Source organism: Danio rerio, chromosome 20, assembly GCF_052040795.2.
Source record: "Danio rerio strain M-AB ecotype USA chromosome 20, GRCz13ab, whole genome shotgun sequence".
In the NCBI taxonomy this organism is placed as follows: Eukaryota; Metazoa; Chordata; class Actinopteri; order Cypriniformes; family Danionidae; genus Danio; species Danio rerio.
This window is the reverse complement of record NC_141040.1, coordinates 1,708,484-1,727,500: the sequence shown is the minus strand read 5'-3', so window position 1 is coordinate 1,727,500 and position 19,017 is coordinate 1,708,484. Positions and strand designations below refer to the sequence as shown.

The 19,017-nt window shown below is 40.1% G+C and overlaps 1 protein-coding gene and 2 long non-coding RNA genes across 55 annotated transcripts in view; 1 reads left to right on the top strand and 2 right to left on the bottom strand.

Moving 5' to 3' along the window:
* Positions 1 to 1,715, bottom strand: part of LOC147832075 (uncharacterized) — a 4,360-nt gene extending 2,645 nt beyond the window's left edge. Inside the window, exons 1-2 of one of the 2 annotated variants that reach the window (XR_015518134.1) lie at positions 1,203 to 1,715; positions 1 to 751 (exon numbers count right to left, since the gene is read on the bottom strand). The exon at positions 1 to 751 is cut by the window's left edge and continues 211 nt beyond it. This is a non-coding gene — a long non-coding RNA (uncharacterized LOC147832075). The remainder of the gene's footprint in view (positions 752 to 1,202) is intronic. The other variant, XR_015518133.1, reaches the window with a different exon arrangement.
* Positions 1 to 19,017, top strand: part of ptprk (protein tyrosine phosphatase receptor type K) — a 300,910-nt gene that overhangs the window by 69,989 nt on the left and 211,904 nt on the right.
* On the bottom strand, positions 9,324 to 11,766 carry LOC147839002 (uncharacterized). The gene is made up of 3 exons (XR_015518123.1): positions 11,620 to 11,766; positions 10,723 to 11,078; positions 9,324 to 10,390 (listed from the first exon to the last, which is right to left on the bottom strand). It is a non-coding gene; the product is annotated as an uncharacterized LOC147839002 (long non-coding RNA).

The window sequence follows — 19,017 nt, the reverse complement described above, 5'->3', positions numbered from 1 at the left end:
TTCAGACACTTAAATACACATGACTACAAGCAAAACAAACCATTTAAAATTTGTCAAATACACTTGTATGTTTACAGAGAGGGTAATACTGATTATTTGAAATATAACTGGACAATGTGCTTTATTCCCGTAAGATACAAACTGTTTATGTTACGAGAATATTTTCTCTATTCCTCTCCCAGTTAAACAGTTGCTTACCTTCATGTATTTCGGCAGAAAATTATGAATAATCATGACGTCAGCTTGGATCACTTCTGCGGTTGTTGCTAGAAGGGCTACACCCGCTATCAGAAGTTAACCTAAAGTATTAATTTTATTTATTAAATTACGCATTATTAGTATTGTATTAACGTCTACCCCTACCTCAACTCTAAACCCAACCCTGACAGTAATGTAAACACAGTATTTGTTGCACAGTGTCACAAAAAAAATGTTATATTGATGCGAGTATCCTCAGCTGTATCCCTTCTAGACCTCACCCTCTCCTGCAGCACAGTGAAGTCGAAATGGGATACAGCTGAGGATACTCGCGTCAACATAGCATAATAAAAGGGAAAAAAATACAATATATGATCCTCCTCCTCTCAAAATGTGTTGGTAAAAATACACTTCTGACCAATCATGGGACTTTTCAGACCTGTCAAGTGTGCTGTTAAAGTGTGCATCCGAGATAGGGGCCTCACCAGATCCGATGGACACACACTTGCTGACTGTGGTGATGGAGCGGAGCCCGTGGCGGACACATGACACACTCCACATTATTTTAATCTGTGCTGTCTGTTAATGGCCCTGATCTGCATTGCTCATCAGTCACTAATCTCTGCCCTTGAAGGTCAGGAGACGTTATCAGGGTGAAATGATGGAGCGTCAGGAGACTGTAATGCGGAGAGACGGGGCCGCGGGGGGACCATCAAGACCCCGGGGGAGAACCAGAGATTCTCGAATCCTTCTCCAGCTCTATATTAGTGTGTGTGTGTGATGAGCTGTGGAGAATGAAGCATGCATCAGATCGTCCTGTCCCGCCCCGAGTGTGTGTGTGTGTGTGTGTGTTATGGTGGTGCTGCTGGTGCGGGGCGGTTTAGCTGGTCTGGGATCAGCAAGCTTAATTACTATGTGACAAAAGAGAGGAGTGTGGAATGTGTGCGGAGGTATTGGATGACTCTTACCTGATACTATGTGCTCTTACTCACTGACATGCGCACACACACACACATACATACATGCAGTCTCTCACACACACATACACACGCACACAAACAAAAACAGACACGCATACACAACCACACAAACAGGTAAGGAAAGACACACACATACACAAACAGACATAGAGATGGTTGTGCGTGAAAATCCCAGTAGATTAGCAGTTTCTGAAATACTCCGACCAGCCCGTCTGGCAACATCAACCATGCCACGTTCAAAGTCACCCAAATCCCCTTTCTTCCCCATTCTGATGCTCAGTTTAAACTGCAGGTCGTGTTGAGCATGTCTACATGCCTAAATGCATTGAGTTGCTGCCGTGTGATTGGCTGATTAGAAATTTGCGTGAACGAGCAGTTGGACAGGTGTACCTAATAAAGTGGCCGGTGAGTGTATATAGTCAATAGTCACTGAAAAATGGATAAAAATATGACTTATTCAGCGGATGGAAAAGCAGACTTGCTGAGCGCTGATAAATACACAAGTAAATAAGAAGAAAAGAGGCTTATACAATTATTAAAGACATTAAAAGAAACTAAAAAATAAATAAATCAATAACAATGCTTCTTTTTCTATCCCTCTTTCTTTTTTTCTGTCTGAATGTTTATGGATGTACTTGAGAGAATGAGAGGTCATCGATGCGGTCCGGTTGATCTGTACGTGTCTTTAAAATGACATGTGAAAATAGAAATAGAAAAACAGCAGTATTGAGTGAGTATGGTCATCTCAGTGTAATAGAGCGAGCAGGTCTTTGTGAATTATGAGCTGCCCAAAAAATCACATACTACTCCAGTAAGTACTACATTTCTTTATTTCACCACTGGTAGGATCTGTATAGTATGAAAGAATGAGAGTAGTATTAATGCAATTTGGACATTCTGGATCTGTCATGATCACATGACCCACCCTTGTTGTTTGCATCACTTCACTCCCATCCGTTAATTCATTCCCATGGTAAGATTAAGTATCCACTGGTTGCACACTTAAAATATGCAATACTGTTGTTGTGTATTACGATAACGATGTATCTTATGATGCTATTTTTAATAGCTGTGGTTTTTTTCAGATCTAGTAAATTAGAATTCAGACTCATAAACTGTGTGGAGGTGCAAACATTTAGTTTTAAAAACACTATGAATGAGTGATAAACCTTATTTTCAGCTCTGAGTTCAGCTTTGGGCTCCAGCCAATAGCAGAACAGCAACTACTGGAGAGGCGGGGCTAAAGATAGCACAGCCCCATCTGATTGGTCATATTTAGATAAACTACCAATGGATTAAATGTAATTTATCGCACATGTCTGCAATATTAATACTTAATATACTATTATCGGTGATGCAGTGACGCAGTAGGTAGTGCTGTCGCCTCACAGCAAGAAGGTTGCTGGTTCTAGTCAGTTGATTATTCTGTGTGGAGTTTGCATGTTCTCCCTGTGTTCATGTGGGTTTCCTCCGGGTGCTCTGGTTTCCCCCCCAAATCCAAAGACATGCGGTACAGGTGAATTGGGCAAGCTAAATTGTCAGTAGTATATGTGTGTGTGAAGGTGAGTTTATGGGGGTTTCCCAGTGAGGGGTTGCAGCTGGAACGGCACTAATTAAGCACTTTTTAATGCGATATTCCTAGATGTGCAAAATAAGTAGTATAGTTCTCCATAAAAAAAAGTGTAGAAAATCTTAAAGCGAGGCTCTGTAGGATTTGTTATCAGCTTACCTTGGTGTGTGTGTGTGTGTGTGTGCGTGTGTGCGTGTGCCAGGGGTTGGCAGGAGGAGTGTGTGCTGCTCTCTGAAAGCCTCAAATCCAGCTCTAGTCTGGACTCAAAGCCCGGCTTTATGACTAGGCCGATTCACTGCCGTTTCTGCTTTGCGCAGCCAAACACACACACACACACACACACACACGTGACCTGCCAACATCCTGATGCTAGCCATTCTGAAGGTTAGCTGAGCGCCGTGTCTGTGGTTGGCTGTTGAGTTAATGAGTTATTTATCTGAAGACCAGCGCAAATCTCAGCTGAAGCCACAACAAACATTCATTTCTCTTCTAATTTCTGACATGTTGTGCTGCTCGGAGAGACAGATCAGGGTTGGGAGCGCTACACGGGGACGAGTAATTCCCTTTCATCTCACGATTTTTTACTGTGAAGTGATGCTAAGCCGGGGAACGAGAGGCAGGGCTGAACGGGAACGCTGTATTGAAATAAAATCAATACGATGACACGGGTTGACTCGATCGTCACGTCACAGATGAGTTATTAATGACAATATGTGCTCCGCGTGAAATGTGCCATTCGTAAAGCTGATTTGGTGAATACAGCTTCACTGTCGAACTTTTATTTGCGTCGGCCTGTCGAAACAGCTTGATATGGGTTACTTTGGACAATGAAATCATTCATTCATTTCCCTTCGGCTTAGTCTCCATTTCAGAGGTCGCCACAGCGGAATGAACCGCCAACTATTCCAGCATATGTTTTATGCAGCGGATGCCCTTGCAGCCGCAACCCAGTCCTGGGAAACACTCATACACATTCATCCTATGGCCAATTCAGTTCATCCAATTCCCCCATGGAAAGACATGTGGTACAGGTGAATTGGGGAGGCTAAATTGTCCATAGTGTATGTATGTGTGCGAATAAGTGTGTGTGGGTTTCCCGGTGATGGGTTGCAGCTGGTAGGGCATCCGCTGCGTAAAACATGTACTGGATAAGTTGGCGGTTCATACTGCTGTGGCGACCCCCGATTAATAAAGGGACTAAGCCGAAAAGAAAATAAATAAATGATTTTCATAAATATATAAAACTATATTTATACATTTATATAAAATATAAGCACAAAAAATCACAGAAGGGAATAAATTAATACTTAGATAATTCATCAAAATCATTAATCATTATTATTTTCATATTTATGCTGACAAATCGGTCAACATAATGGGAATTTGGCCTGAAGCATAAGTATTGGTTAAAGAAAATGACAGATTTTCTGGTAAATCCTGAACGGTTTGTTATGCAAATAAAGATTTCTTAAAAGGTTTTTGACAAAAATTATGAACAAAACAAATTATAAAACAATATATAATGTATTTATATTATGTTTTCTATAGTTTTAATATGTATATTTATAAAGAATGGATCATTTTAGAGTGAGTGAGGGATTGTACTTTAAACTTCGGTTATTTCTTTCTTCACTATGCCCTAATCAGTCTATAGTGATCCATTTATTTCTAAATATGACAAACACACACACATATATATATATATATATATATATATATATATATATATATATATATATATATATACACATTCAGTTGAAGTCAGAAATATTTGCCCCCCTTTAAATCTTTTTCTTTTTTAAATATTTCCCAAATTATGTTGAACAGATTCAGGAAATGTTCACAGTATGTCTGATAATATTTTTTCATCTGGATAAAGTCTTGCTTGTTTTATTTCGGCTAGAATAAAAGCAGTTTTTAATTTTTTAAACACCATTTTAAGGTCAAAATTAGCACCTTCAAGCTATATTTTTTTCAGATAGTCTACACTACAGAGCAACCATCATTATACAATAACTTGCCTAACTACCCTACCCTGCCTAGTTAACCTAATTAACCTAGTGAAGCCTTTAAATGCCACTTTAAGCTGTATAGAAGTGTCTTGAAGAATATCTAGTCTAATATTATTTACTGTCATCATGACAAAGATAAAATAAATCAGTTATTAGAGATGAGTTATTAAAACTGTTATGATTAGAAATGTGTTGAACACATCTGCTCTCTGTTAAACAGAAATTAGGGAAAAAATGAATGAGGGGCTAATAATTCTGACTTCAGTTTTATATATATTATAATACTGTAATTTATATGTAATAAATAAATATTGCAATGTCAGCTATTTCCAATCTTGAGCACATTGTGTTTTCCTAATTTTTTAATAAAAAAACAACACATTTTAGAGATTTTACTGTCTATAACCAAGTACAACAGCACAGTTTAAACCGATTTACTGTGATCTTTATTCATTTTTTACCCTGTTAAACCCTGGATGCGGAACAGAAGTTAGTCATGCTAACAGTGTGTTAATGATCAATCCATTACTGCTGTCTCAAGGAGTGTGTGTGCCTGTATCTTGTATTCTTTACATTGTGGGGACCTCATGTAATGCACACTTTTTGACCTTGTGGAGACTTTAATTGGTCCTGATGAGTAAAGCGGCTCATGACTCAGACAGAATGAAGTGTAGTGAAGATGTAGAAGTGCAGATTGATCGCTGTGAGGGTTGAGTATAGGGGGAGAGGAGAAAATATACAGTCTGTACAGTAGAAACAGTGTGTTGTGTGTGTGTGTGTGTGTGTGTGTGTGTGTGTGTGTGTGTGTGTGTGTGTGTGTGTGTGTGTGTGTGTGTGTGTGTGTGTGCGCTCTTCTAGACTGTTCTCTTTGACTCTGTTGGAGGCTGAAAACAACAGAAGTGCCTCGACAGAGAAAAGCACACAAAAGCCAGTGTGTGCGTGTGTGTGATGAGGTCTCATGCTTAAACTCTCTGCCAGTGAGTGTGTGTTGACCCCAGTCTATTAAAGCTGCACTGGAAACATGTTCACTCCTGCTCACGTTCTCTACTTTCCTCCCAGCGACACACACACTAACATTACTGTCATCCAGACACTCAGACTAAATGTTTAAATGAAGGTCAGTGAATGTATAAGTGTGTGTGTGTGTGTGTGTGTGTGTGTGTGTGTGTGTGTGTGTGTAGTCCAGATTAAGGTGTAGTTGAAGTATAAAAGCCAGCAACTATCATGTCTAAAAGGCATACGCGAAGTACATTTTGGAGCTTCAGAAATGGTCTTGCTCTCGGAAATCAACTAGCTTGAGGTTTCTAGCTAGTAAACTAACTCATGTTACCTAAAATATAGTCTAAATATATACATAAATGTGATCTAAATATATACATAAATTGTAATCTAAAGAATAATAAAAAAAGAAAGAGTAAAAATTGTAATTAATACAATACAATACGAAAACATTAAGGGCATATGACAATGAGTGCAAACCAGAGTTGTGCAGATAACCGTATATATTGCAAAAAGGCTTGTAAACATCAATTACAATACTTTTGTCTGGTAGTGTACATCTTAGAGATCCCAACACCACAGCAGTACTAAAAACAAAGCAAAATCTAAATAAATAAAACAACTAAAAGAGCTCAAAATGATTGACCATAATGCAGTGAGAGTGGACGAGCTCAAGCGCATCATATGAAAAAAGCCAATGAGAAGAAGGGGGCGGGGCATGTCAGACACTAGAGAGCATTCGATTGGTCAGAAGATTTTATAAGAAACTGAAATATGAGATGATGAAACAAATATTTGATTAGGTTATTTATTGATAGTGTTTGCAGTATATTAGGATATTTACGCTATTTACTATACTACATTAATTACATTATATGTACTCAAAGTGTACTATAATAATTTTTAAAAGTTTAGTTAAGCTTAGCATGGGTTGAGTTAGTGTTGCTTTTTCTGATGCAGTTATAATTTTAGTGCAGTGATTGTTTTTCCACTCTGCACATTATGTTATTCTGACATATTTACACTAGGCTTGGGGGGTATCCAAATTTTGATACCGTCAAACCTCCTTCCTATTTTACCTCAGTATCCGGTATTATCGTGCGGAATAAAAAAAATTATGATGTAAAGCTCAGACAGCGTCACCAAACTGTTGGCTTGTGCCTAAACTATTCAGAAACTGAATACCGTATATGCCACCTTAGGTTCGCGGTCACCTGTTTGTTTTGTACGTATTAGAGATCTGGGCGAGGACACTCTCTCTCTCTCATTCACTATGACACACACCCTGCACGCACACACATGCATGTTGCAAACAAACAAACAAACAGCATCCACGTGGACGCGCACATGCTTGCTCGCTCAGGAGCGATATTGTTAGACCGCTTCCGAGCTTTATTCAGAAATTTATTCCAACACCGCAAGAAATTTTGTCGGGTCCGGCGGCTCCTGCGGTACAGCAGCGGGAATGCAGACCTCTAATTCGTATTTACCTCGTCTCCCTTCTCGTTCGGTCAATACCGGAAATACTGCAGGTCACTTACCTCACCTCTCTCTTTCTCTCCTCCACACTGTCCCGTGATGACTATCACGCATACGCATTTGTAGTCATTAAATAAATAATATTTATTATTTAATACTTGTCTCCAATTTAAGTGCATTGTTTTTTATGACGGTATAGCGGTATTGAAACTGACACCATTGCTATTTTTAGAACCCGCGGTATAGCATATTACCGTATTACCGCACTAGCCTAAATGACACCTAAAAAAATACAACTACTCTAATTAATATTAAAATATGTACCTAAAGGAAATGGTTAAACATATCATGCACATGAACTGATTTCATTCATCATCAAGATTGAACTGCAGATATGTAAAAAAAAAAAAAAAGACGAAGAGTTGTGTTTCAAGCAGTTAGTGACTTGCAAGTTCTCGCACACACAGAACAAAACGGTAAATGAGAGAAGATTTTCCACTACTTAATCAATTGTGGATGTTTTGCTAATAAATAATAAATAAATAATAAATTAATAATAAAAAAAAAAATAAATAAATAAATATATATATATATATATATATATATATATATATATATATATATATATATATATATATATATATATATATATATTTATCTATATATAATTATATATGTGTGTGTGTGTGTGTGTATATATATATATATATATATATATATATATATATATATATATATATATATATATATATATATACATACATATATATATACATACATATATATATATATATATATATATATATATATATATATATATATATATATATATATATATATATATATATATATATATATATATATAGCTTTTAAAAAGTGCATTACAAGGGGCAACAAATAAAATTTTATCTTAAACATATTACCTCCAAGACTCAATATATTTCACGAGTTTAATTAAAAGCAAAATAGTATTTTTTGCTATTAATTCCATTAATGTTAGTAGATGTACCTAAAGTAAAATGTGCTTGATGTTTGTATGTTTAGTTAAGCTCAGCATCTGATGGTTTGTAAGGGTAAAACAGGAAAAGTATTTTCAGAAAAAACGACACCTTTTTAGTGGAGTTACTGTTCTCAGTGGGCTTAACTTTCCATTGCAGTGGACATGAACGGGGGTGTGTGTGTGTGTGTGTGTGTGTGTGTGTGTGTGTGTGTGTGTGTGTGTGTGTGTGTGTGTGTTCTGAGTGTCCTGCCAAATGTGGGTCATTTTTATGGCTTATCACCTCCTGCAGATGTGGACAGTAAAACTCTGCTGACCAGAAAATCTGCAGATTTGGCCTCAACAAAACACTCACATCAGTGCCATTAAACACCTTTTAGTGTGTGTGTGTGTGTGTGTGTGTGTGTGTGTGTGTGTGTGTGTGTGTGTGTGTGTGTGTGTGTGTGTGTGTGTGTGTGGTTGCAGGTTGCGGCATGCTGTGTTCTGCTCTGTTTTTGTAGTGTGTTTTCCCTCTTAACGTGTAACTTGAGATGTAACCCTCAGGAAACACATCAGGCACATGAACTAATCTCATTCATCATCAAGACTGAACTGCAGATATTTAGAAAAAAAAGACGAAGAGTTGTGTTTGAAGCAGTTAGTGACTTGCAGTGCTTTTGTCAGTCTCGTACAAAACTAAATATAAAACAAAAATAAAAGTGCATTACAAAGACTAACAAATAAGATTTTATCATAAATGTATTACCTCCAAGTTTTATTATGTTCCACGACTTTAATTAAATATATTAACAGCAAAATAGTAGCAAACAATGGCGTCTTGTTTTAAGAAAGTTTCGATATCACGACTGAACACATAAAGAGACAAAAGAGTTGAGATTTTTTGTTCAATGCCGTGCTTCATGTCATGCCAGCAACCCTGATCTTCCCACATTTCCCATTATTTCTGCCAGTTTACATGTTTTTTCCAGCTGGTTTGATGTCTGGAGCGGCAAGTATGTGGATTGATGGAGAGATACTGTACATACGCAGACCTCAGCTGATGCTGTTGTGTCTCTGAGAGCTGATTTATTGTGTGATGATATGAAGGCCTGGGGATTGGGCTGTGTGTGTGTGTGTGTGTGTGTGTGTGTGTGTGTGTGTGTGTGTGTGTGTGTGTGTGTGTGTGTGTGTGTGTGTGTGTGTGTGTGTGTGTGTGTGTGTGTGTGTGTGTGTGTGTGTGTGTGTGTGTGTGTGTGTGTGTGTGTGTGTGTGTGTGTGTGTGTGTGTGTGTGTGTGTGTGTGTGTGTGTGTGTGTGTGTGTTTTCAGTCTGATTCGCCTCCTGTTTTAATCTTCTTACCTGGACTGCAGCAGTGGGCTCTTGAATAGAGGCGTCCCGGCCCCAGGCATGCCAGAGGATATGGACGCTTCTCACTTAACTGGATTCTGAGTAGTGAAAAGCAGAAATTATTGGCATGAATTAGAGAGGTTATTGTGTTTATATGAAGGATCTAGGAGCTCCAGACATAATGCTTTCCTTTAAAGTACTTACTGTTAATTCAGCGATTGAAAACAAAAACAGACACTAGTTGTGTACCTGTTGATATGAAGTTAGTTTACAAAATCTTTTTTTATCTGCTTATTGCATGGCTACTTGCCACCAAACATAAAATGTATACACTCAACATTGTTCTGAGCTTTAATCATTGCTTAATTCTTCAATTAAATGCAAAGCTGACAGAAACTAAAACAGCTGATGGAGTATACACTAACCTGCACATTATTCAGACACTAGATGGAGACAGACAAAAACACAAAGAAACTAAAACAGCTGATGGAGTATACACTAACCTGCACATTATTCAGACACTAGATGGAGACAGACAAAAACACAAAGAAACTAAAACAGCTGATGGAGTATACACTAACCTGCACATTATTCAGACACTAGATGGAGACAAACAGTCAAAAACACAACAGAAACTAAAACAGCTGATGGAGTATACACTAACCTGCACATTATCCAGACACTAGATGGAGACAAACAGTCAAAAACACAACAGAAACTAAAACAGCTGATGGAGTATACACTAACCTGCACATTATTCAGACACTAGATGGAGACAAACAGTCAAAAACACAACAGAAACTAAAACAGCTGATGGAGTATACACTAACCTGCACATTATCCAGACACTAGATGGAGACAAACCCTCAAAAACACAACAGAAACTAAAACAGCTGATGGAGTATACACTAACCTGCGCATTATCCAGACACTAGATGGAGACAAACCCTCAAAAACACAACAGAAACTAAAACAGCTGATGGAGTATACACTAACCTGCGCATTATCCAGACACTAGATGGAGACAAACCGTCAAAAACACAACAGACACTAAAACAGCTGATGGAGTATACACTAACCTGCGCAATATTCAGACACTAGATGGAGACAAACCCTCAAAAACACAACAGAAACTAAAACAGCTGATGGAGTATACACTAACCTGCGCATTATTCAGACACTAGATGGAGACAAACCGTCAAAAACACAACAGAAACTAAAACAGCTGATGGAGTATACACTAATCTGCGCATTATTTAGACACTAGATGGCAGTTCTCGGATGAATCTGTTATTCAGTGGTTGTTGTCTGGGAATAACATACCTTGAAATGTCACTTCTGACCCGTCAGAATCTAGTATTACAGACAGATGTATAATAAATAGAGTATAACACAATTTATTAGTTACATTTTAGCATCTGTAAGTGCTAAACAATATTGACGTACATTTAAAAGTACACTGCTATAAAGTAAAATCTTAACAAACATCAATAAATTCACTCGTATAATATTTACAGTCTGTTAAGCCTGGTTTATACTTCTGCGTCAAGTGACCGGCGCAACTCACGGCGCAGGCAACGCGTGCAGCTGTGCATTTATACTTCTGCGCGCTGTCTCTGTTGGTCTGCATTAACACTTCCGAAACGCTAGTGGGCAGTGAGGTGTAAATGTTCCTCTGTGTCGAGTTTCTTCACTTCTGTTTTGCTATTCTGAACACTTCCTGGATGTACAAGTGACTCAAACTCGCTCATTTTGAGGCAGGAACCGGCGGACGTGCAACAACTTTAACCATGAGGTAAACACAGAACAAAACTTTCCATCCGGAGCTCCTTCACGGGACTCCACACTTGTAAACAATCGCTCGCGCCATTCGCGCGGCTCTCGGTCCCGCCCAAACTCATCGGCGCTAGCAAGCCGACCAATCACAGAGCTTGCGCTACGCGTTGTTGCGACGTGTAGTTACAATTTTGAGAGGTGCACGTCAGCGACGGCCACGGCGAAGGGCTATGCGTCAGCGCCGTAGCCTACGCCGGTGTTTGACGCAGAAGTATAAATCAGCCTTTAGGTCATGTTAACCCTTTTCCTCATCTCTCTGAATGAAATGCCTACTTTACTACATCCAATCAGTTTGCAGAAGAAAAAACAAGCCACGCCCTCTGTTTACTCATTCATTATTCCGTTTCTCCAGGAACTGCGTCACTATACGAAAAAAAAAAACAGTCAGCTTCTGGATCATGCGCACTTTAAAATATATTTTTATAAGCTGAAAGGTGAGTTAGATGAACAACCAGTACTTCAGAATGAGTTTGTGACCATAAATTTGCTTGACAGACACTGGGCGAGAGTTCGGTGAAGGTCTGTTATTCTAGTTAAGAGTGATCTAACAGACAGGAGAGCAGCAGATCAGCCGAGTGTTTCTAGCAGCTGACAGAAGCCAGCCTCCATGCTCTCCCTGTGATCTTCAGAAGCACAGGCTGTTTCTCTCTGTCATCTCACCTGGGCTTCAGCCACACTCACTCTGAGCTGAGCAGAGCAGAGCCTGGAGACACACACACACACACACACACACATTTCTGCACACTCAGCACATCTGCATGCCACTGTGTGTGTGCAGGTCCTCAAACGCATCGCAGACTTTTCAAACACTGTGACGGTTAGTTCAAGAGCACCGTCCTCCCTGGACCCCATCATGCACACACACGTATACACACACACACACACACACACACACACACACACACAGCCTCGCGCACACAGACAGACATACACACATACATTCGCTCACTCACACACATGCATGCATGCACACACACATACTCACTCAGACACATGAACGCTTAAAATTCACACATATACACACGCATCCACACACACATAAGCACACTTACACATGCATGCACACACATGCATACATGCTCATGCATATGCACACACACATGCATACGCTGTGACACAAGCATGAACACACACACACACACACACATATACACATGCACACATACATGCATACTCTTACTCACATATACACATACACACATGCGCACACACAAACACACACATATGCAAACTTTTTCACACATGCCCATGCATACACACACACAAACACACGCATGTGCACACACATACTAACATATGCACACTTATGCATGCACACAGATGCACACAAACACACATGTATATTTGCTCATGCATATATACACACACACACATGCATACTCTTTCACACATGCTCATGCATACACACACGTATACACATGCACACACACACATGCATACTCTTACTTACACACACATGCATATGCACACAAACACACACACACGTGCATACTCTCACACATGCTCATGCATACACAATATACACATGCACACACACACATGCATACTTTTACTTACACATGCATATGCACACACACACACACACTCGTGCATACTCTTTCACACATGCTCATGCATACACACAAACACACGCATGTGCACACACATCTGCATACTTGCACACATATACACATGCAACCACACACATGCACACACAGGATTCCTCAAGTCAGGCAGTGATCAGTGTGTGGGCTCAGTCGTTTGCTGTATGTGTGTATGTCTGTGGTGCGCATGAGCTGATGTCCAGCAGCGCTGCAGCAGAATCTCAGGTGTTGCTCAGTGTTGCGCGTCCGGGCCTCGCTGGCCTTTCCACAGTGTTTCTCGGCCGTTTATTCCTGCATTGATCAGCGCTCGCTCACCCGTACCGCAGCCATTACCTGCGCCAAACGCTGACCTCTCCTCAAACACATTCTTATTCATATCCTGACATTTCAGGGCCGCCGCCGCCGCACATGAACACATCAGGCTTTTCCACCCTTCACGGGCTGGAGGAGAAAAATATTGTGTTTTTAAGTGTCACGTGGAAAGCGCCACTGCTGGGAGAGAGAGAGACACTGCGCTGAGTAAAAGTGCGAGTGAGGGATTGGAGTCGCACAGGTTTGTGGGTAATTATATGCTGCCGACTGGCGTCTTTTGTTCTTAAGCGCTGTAAAATGGTGCGGAAGGAAAGCGTGGGGACAGGTTAAACTACACAGGAGACGTCTCATCAGTAAACCAGCTGGCGGAGAGCCATTATCACAGGCACGAGGCTCACCCTCAAAGAGTGTGTGTGTGAAGAGAAGGTGCGTCTGCGGTTCAGGAGCTGTCTGTCTCCCCAACACACACACACACACACACACTAACAGACAGACAGAAGTGGATTCAGGCCAGTGAACGCCTGCGGGAGACTCTGGGTTGTTAGATCTTGAAGAGGAAAACACTGAGCACTTCATTTTCACCGTCTCGACTGTTGCTGTGTTCGGTACACTCTCTAGTCAGGCTGCGCGATATTGTTAAAGGGCCATGAAACCCCCTCGTTTCAGCAGGGTTTTTTCACACCTCTACTTTCGAAAAAGTCTGAAAAGTGGGCGTGTCCAGCTCTGTTTAGGGGGGAGTGTCGGAGGAAGAAAAGAGGCATGGTGTGGGAGTGTCTATTTGGGCGCGCTGACTTTCTGTTTATAAAGTGACTGTGTTTACATGGACATCTGTAGTCAAATTATTTGCCAAATGATTAAATGGTGGACTTTAACTGCAGTTTGGCTCTTTCATTCAGGGAATTCATTTATGCCCCTCGCGACAAACGACATATTTGATTCGAGGATCTGCTCTAAGCGTGTATTTTTCATGCAATGTTTGATACCGCACGGCGAATGAGAGAAAAAAATAAACTTAGCATTTCCCGGAAACTTAGATGCTCACGGCAGGTAGTGTCAGAAAGCCGCGTGTGTTATTCCGGTCACAAAATGCGGTGAAAATCCTACACGAGGGTAAAGTTGGTTGTGGTGCTAACATGTTTACACTCGGTGCATTAGTTAACTTAGTTCGATACGAACAAACTGAATAAACAAAGAGCACTGGTCACTCACTTACCAAATCTGTAGAGACAGGACAATCACCAGCAACTAGAGCCGCGTCTTTATTAAGAGGAGACGAGCAGCGAATCCGGATCTCAGCGTTTGCAGATGAGAACAGCTCTCAGGTAAACAATAATCCTCCTTAGACACGTAAGTTATTGTTGTGGAGCGTCGCGTACACTGTTAATCCACACGTGACTCCAGCTGAGCTCTCACAGAGAGAAAATGAAAACAAAACTTCACTGCAGCAAACTATAAAAGCAACACTTCACGCTTGTTTTGCCAACACAACATGGCGTCTCTGTCGTCTAAACACTGTGACAGTAATGAATATTAATGAAGTTGCACAATAGAGCGCGCTGATTGGTTTGAACCAAGCTTTTTTACTTTAAATTTGGACATCAGCCATCCGTGGCAGACATCGGAGATCACGCGCTCTCGCTGTCGAATGCGCTCGCTCTCTCTCGTTTGGTGCTCTCTCGGTGTCGCGCGCACTCGCTCTCTCCTTTTCTGCACACTCACAATCTCTGTAAGTGAAGGTGCTGCGAGTCTCCTTTTTAAAGTCACAAACGGTGCGATTTCTTGTGCAGAATGATTGAAACTGTTGAAATCCTCATTTAGTCGCAGGCCTCAAAAACGCATGCAGATAATAAACTCTACAGTGACTCCATCAATCTCTTGAGGTCTGAGCTGTGCTGCTGATCAGCTATGATAAATCCGACATTGCAGATCCTGTGACGCGACTGTTGTGGACACACATTGCGATATCGCTGCCGAAACGAAACATTGAACAGCCTTGGGCCCCATTTACACGCAGCTTCAGCGTCAACGCTTGACTGAAGGCGTGTCGGAAGTTGGGGCTGAAGCGATCGTCATAGCAGCGTCAGCCAATGAAATTCAGCCAGCAATAGGCCACTGTCTAGCTGGTGGATTTGCATAGGCCACTGTCTAGCTGGTGGATTTGCATATAGCGATCTGATTGGCTGACGCTTCTGTTGGCGCTTGAAAAGTTGAGCTAGTCCCAACTTCTGCAGCGAGCAACGCCTCTGAAGCAGCGCAGACGGATCCACAATGCAGTTTGGCAACGCCTGATGTCACCTATTCAAAGTGAATGGGAAGCGTTGACGCTGACGCCCCGTGTGAATGGGGCGTGACTCTGTAGTAGTTCACAAATCTAGAAATCCAGTTTCGGTTAACTCATTTAATTGTCATCTCAGCTCAATTAAACTTAGGAGTTCACTGAAATGGATTCTCTTAAGTACAATGAACTCTCATTCATTTGATTTAAAGGAACTGTCAAGATGAACTGTTTTTCCTTAAAAGAATGAAATTAATCTGTCTGTGGCGCATGCAAAATAATCGTATCGCTTTGAAAGAAGGTGGTTTTGCTTACCTCGTTGGCAGATTATAGTAAACTGGCTTATTTTTGATTCATTTGTTCTGAAAACAATACAACATTTTTTGCTTTCCTAGAAAACGCTCTTGATTTGGGAGTATGTAGATACTTGGACTAGAAACGAGACTCGGCTGTAAGTAATAAAGCTTTTTTTTTTCAACAGTGCGAGTGTTTGAAAACAGCTTCACCTCAGCAGCTCGTTCTCTCAGCGCTCAGCGAGGCTTGAGTTTCAGTGTTTCAGACTCGCGGGACGTCCGGAGGGAGGAGACGCTCTTAAAGAGTGATTTGTAAAAGCTCCGTGTTTCTCCTCGTGAGACTGAAGGCAGATGCGGAGCAGGTCAGAGGTGCGGAGCGTTTTTGGGTTATAGATGTCATGCAGAGGATTTCCAGGCTGTAAAACATCATCTGCTCTCGCAACGGGCCGTTTAATAGCATGTGCAGCTCATATTTCAGCCTCGGATCGCATGAAATAACACTGTTTCTCGAGCAGGAGGCCTGATCAAGTGTACTACAGGGGCTTGAAGGCGAAGTTCATCCAAAAATGAAGATTTACTCACACCCGAGCTGCTCCGAACTAACTAGAGATGTTGAAGCGTTTGACTATGGGAGGATACTGTGGTTTTCTTTAACGTCTCGGTTACTAACATTCCTCTGAATATCTCCTTTTGTAAGAGAAATTCAAACAGGTGAAAGAGGGAAAATCATTCATTCATTTTTCCAGTGGTGTCCAAACCGCATATTTTAGTTCCAACCTCAATTAAACACACCTGAAACAGCTAATCAAGCTCTTTCTAGGAACTAGAAACTTCCAGGGAGGTGTGTTGAAGCCAGCTGGAGCTAAACTATGCAGGACACCGGCCCTCCAGGATTGAGTTTGGACACCCCTAGTCCGTTATTCATCAGCGGTCACCACAGCGGACAACTTATCCGGCATACGTATTATGCAGCGGATGCCCTTTCAGCCGCAACCCATTACTGGGAGACACCCATACACACTCTGATTCACACTCATACACTACCAATGTAAGTTTATCCAATAGTGCATGTGTTTGGACTGTTTGGGATACCAAAGCACTCGGAGGAAACCCACACCAACACGGGGAGAACATGCAAACTCCACACAGAAATGCCAACTGGCCCAGCTGAGGCTCAAACCAGCAACCTTCTTGCTGTGAGGCAACAGTGCTTACCACTGAGCCACCATGCTGTCATGATGGAAAATTAATTTAGAAATCAGACGTTTCAAAGAGTTTTTATTTCAGTGTGTTGATGTAATTCCAACTGAAATATAATATAATATAAAAAACTGTATTTATTATATTATATTAATTTTCTATTTATTAATAATATTATTACTTTTATATATATATATATAAATATATTACTTTACTATATTATTATTAATTACTATAATAATTAATATTATTACTATATTACTTATATTACTAATATATATATACTTATATATATATTACTTTTATATATATATATATATATATATACATATATATATATATATATATAAATCGTGTGTTGCAGACCTCTTGGCCAGGTCACCCTTGTAAATGAGATCTTGATCTCAATGGGTTTTTATCTGGTTAAATAAAGAAACATAAAATGGAATTTTGAGTAAGGGGCGGGGCTTTCTTTTTGCGCATCATTCCTTCATAGCAAACCTAACAATAAAAGGGGCGTGGTTAAGAATATTGTGGCTGTAGCGTCAAAGGCACATCAGACAGCAGGAGCTAATCAAAACGCTGAAGCAGATGCTCGAACTTTTGATTATCAAAAGAAAAATAAGATATTAGTTTGCATGGATTAATTATTCACCTAAAGAATAACAATGTGCACTAGCTACTATAAACGCTTAAAATTTGAAAACTATCTTAAATTAAGTAAAACCGCTAGGGATGTAGCGATTCACCTGACTCACGAATCGATATGATTCACGACAGTAATTTCACAATACGATTTAATCACAATTTTTTAACAAAATTATTTGAAACTAATTTAGCTCTTTCGTTTTTCTTAAATGCTGCAAATTTTTTACAAAATAATATATTTTCTGCCATAAATGAATTGCTATTTTAAAAACAAACAAACAACAACAACAAAAATAATAATAATAATTCAAACTAAAGAAGATTCTTTAATAAAACCACCTAAAGTGGTAGCAGTAGGTAGTGCTGTCGCCTCACAGGAAGAAGGTCGCTGGTACGAACCTCGGCTCAGTTGGTGTTTCTGTGTGGAGTTTGCATGTTCTCCCTGCGTTCGCGTGGGTTTCCTCCGGGTGCTCCGGTTTCCCCCACAGTCCAAACACATGCGGTACAGGTGAATTGGGGTGGCTGAATTGTCTGTATGAGTGTCTGTGTGAAAGTGTCTGTGGATGTTTCCTAGTGATGGGTTGCGGCTGGAAGGGCATCCGCTGCGTAAAAACATGCTGGGTAAGTTGGCGGTTCATTCCGCTGTGGCGACCCCGGATTAATAAAGGGACTAAGCCGACAAGAAAGTGAATGAATGAATGTTTTCTGGCATAAGCTGAAAAAAAACTCATGGCAAAAAAAATATATACTGATTATAAAATGACTAATTATAAAGTAGATTAGAGAATGGAGTTGACCATGATTATAAAGGTGAATAATTCATCTTACTTGTCTAGTTAATTAGTATAAGTATCAGTGTGATACATTTAGGAAGAGATAATCTTGAACATTTTTAAATATTCAGTAATAATATTAAAATTATTAATTTATTTTAAATGTTATTATTTGTTTACAAAGCTGTCAGTACTCTTGCTTCTCAGTACCTTACTGACTTGCTCTGTCCGATTACCCCCTCTCGATCATTGATCCCATCTTATGATCTCCATTTACTCCACCGTGCCCAGAACACACCTTAAAACAACGAGGTGATCGAGCGCTTGCTGTTGCTGGTCCTTCACTCCGGAACAGTCTACCTACTCACATTAAACTTTCTCCCTCCATTTCTGTTTAAGTCTGTTTATAGACCTATCTGTTCTCTCTCGCTTTTAATCCTCATTGATCACTGTTTAACTGCTTTTATTTGTTAAATCTTTCTCTGCTTCTCTGTCTTTAGTACTCTTCTCTACAGCACTTCAGTTGTTTTTGAATGT